Source organism: Cebus imitator, unplaced genomic scaffold, assembly GCF_001604975.1.
Source record: "Cebus imitator isolate Cc_AM_T3 unplaced genomic scaffold, Cebus_imitator-1.0 Scaffold24, whole genome shotgun sequence".
Classification (NCBI taxonomy): domain Eukaryota; kingdom Metazoa; phylum Chordata; class Mammalia; order Primates; family Cebidae; genus Cebus; species Cebus imitator.
The window spans coordinates 13275662-13278179 of NW_016107339.1; positions in this window are offsets into that span (position 1 = coordinate 13275662).

Genomic DNA, 2518 nt, shown 5'->3' on the forward strand with positions numbered 1-2518 from the left:
GATCTGTGTGTTTTCCCTTGCAGCAACTCACTGCGCTGGCTTAAACAGTGGCACGGAGATTCGTGGCGCTTTTTTTGCCCTGGAATCTACTATCCTGGTTCCCTGTTCAGTCCCCTTTTTAAACAGATGAATGGGCGACTTCCTGTGGCTCCAATCGCCAGCCAAAAGGGCACCCAGACCAGTGTATTTTGTACAGAGAACCGCTGCGCCAGGGCACTGACAATGCTGCCACGTGGGCCGACACAGCCGCGCTGGCCGAAACAGCCATGCTGGTGACCCGTGGAGCTCCTCCGCCTGGGAATTTCCTAGTCTGGGGGCAATAAAAATGCGGGGTCCACTCACTTTCTGCACTTTCACTGGGAGCGGCAATCCTGAGCTCTTCCTAAATGGCCATCTTGGATCCACCCCTCATCTACTTTTATTAATAGTTGAGAGAGTTGTGTTGAAGTCTCCAATTATAATTGTGAATTTTTCTATTTTTTCCTTCAGTTTTTGCTTCACATATTTTGCAGTTCTGGTGTTTTGGGCATAGATCATTTGTGATTGTAATGTCTTCTTGGTAGACTGATCCTTTTATTATTGTAAAACGTCCCTATCTTTCTCTGGTAATTTTTTTTTTTTTTCTCTAAAGTTTACTTTATCTGATAGTAGTACACTCACTCCTGTTTTCCTCTAATTAAGGAAAACATGATGTATCTTTTTCCATCCTTTTACTTTTAAACTGCCTTTGTTGTTACATTTGCGTTTTTTGTTTTGTTTTGTTTTATTTTTGTGAGATGGAGTCTCACTCTGTCACCCAGGCTGGAGTGCAGTGGCACTATCTCTGCTCACTGCAACTTCCTCCTCCCCCCCACCACCAGGTGATTCTCCCATCTCAGTCTCCTGAGTAGCTGGGATTACAGGCACGTGCCACCACGCTGGGCTAATTTTTGTATTTTTAGTAGAGACAGGGTTTCACCATGTTGGCCAGGTTGGTCTCGAACTCCTGACCCCAAGTAATCCACCTGACTTAGCCTCCCAAACTGCTGGGAGCCAGTGGGCCTGGCCTATATTGTTATATTTGAACTGGGTTTCTTTTCTTTCTTCCTTTTTTTTTCTTTTTTGTAGAGTGCTGGGATTACAGGTGTGAGCCACCATGCCTGGCCTCAACTAGGTTTCTTAATTGAGGTATTTAGACCATTTGCATTTATGTAATTTTTTCTTAAATTTATGTTTAATTATTATTAGCACATAATCATTGTATATGTTAGTGAGGTGCCTGTGATGTTAGCTATAGGCATACAATGTGTAGTGACCAAATCAGAGTAATTGGGGCATTGATCATCTCAGGCATATATCATTTATTTGTATTAGGAATAATGTAAATTATTGATATATGTATTAGCTTGGGCTGCTATAACAAAATAAAATTAGGTGGCTTAAACAAGAGAAATATATTTTCTCACAGTTCTGGAGTTTGGAAGTCTGAGGTCAAGGTGCCAGCATGGTCAGCTTCTGTTAAGGGCTCTTCCTGGATTTCAGAGAGTGGCCACCTTCTAGGGGCAGAGTGAGAGAGAAAGAGAGAGAGGAAGGCAGGGAGGGAGAAAGAGTGAGAGAGCACACTCTGGTTTCTCTTCCTATTGAATTAGTCTATTGAATCAGGGCCCTACCCGTATGACTTCATTTAACCTGAATTATTCTGAAAAAGGCTCTGTTTCCAAATATAGTCACATTGGTGGTTAGAGCTTCAACACAGGATTCTCTGGGACACAATCCAGTCTGTGGTAACATGATAGACTTAATTCTGCTTTTTTATTTATTTTAGTTACTCTTTCCAGTTTTCATCTCTGTTTACTCTTTTCTGACTTTCTGTGGCCTACTTGGGCATTTTTTATGATGCCACTTTTATTTATCTATAGTGTTTTTGAGTGTATTTATGCATAACTTTTAAGTGGTTGCTTTAAGTATTACATATACATGTAACTTATCAGTCTTCTGGAGTCATCATTTACCATTTTGAGTAAATAATACAAATCTTACCTTTCTTTTTGTCCTATCCCTTTACCCTCCTCATTGAAAATATAATTGTCTTAAATGCTTCCTCTACATACATTTAGAACAACATCAGTGTTATAATTTTTGCTTCAGCCATCAAACATACTTTAGAAAACTTAAGAGGAGAAGAAAAATTTATTGTATTTACCCATCTATTTGCTTACCCTGTTCTTTCTTCTTCCTTGATGTTCCGAGATTCCTATTTTATCATTTCCATTCTTAGATAACTTCTTTTAGGCATTATTTCTGGGCAGGTGCTCTCCCCCCACCCCCAACTCCATTGACATCTTACAGAGGGGGCCTCTTTACTGGCTTGCAGAAATGAAATTCTTAGCTTCCTAACTGGTATTCTTGGACACCATTGAAGAGTGATGTTGGAGTGTTTTGTTACAGCTTCAAGAGGGTGACAGTCTAAGTTTCCCACTTGTTCTTTCTGGTGTGAGTAGCAGTAGAGTCACATTTCTTTCTTTCTCACTTTCTTTCT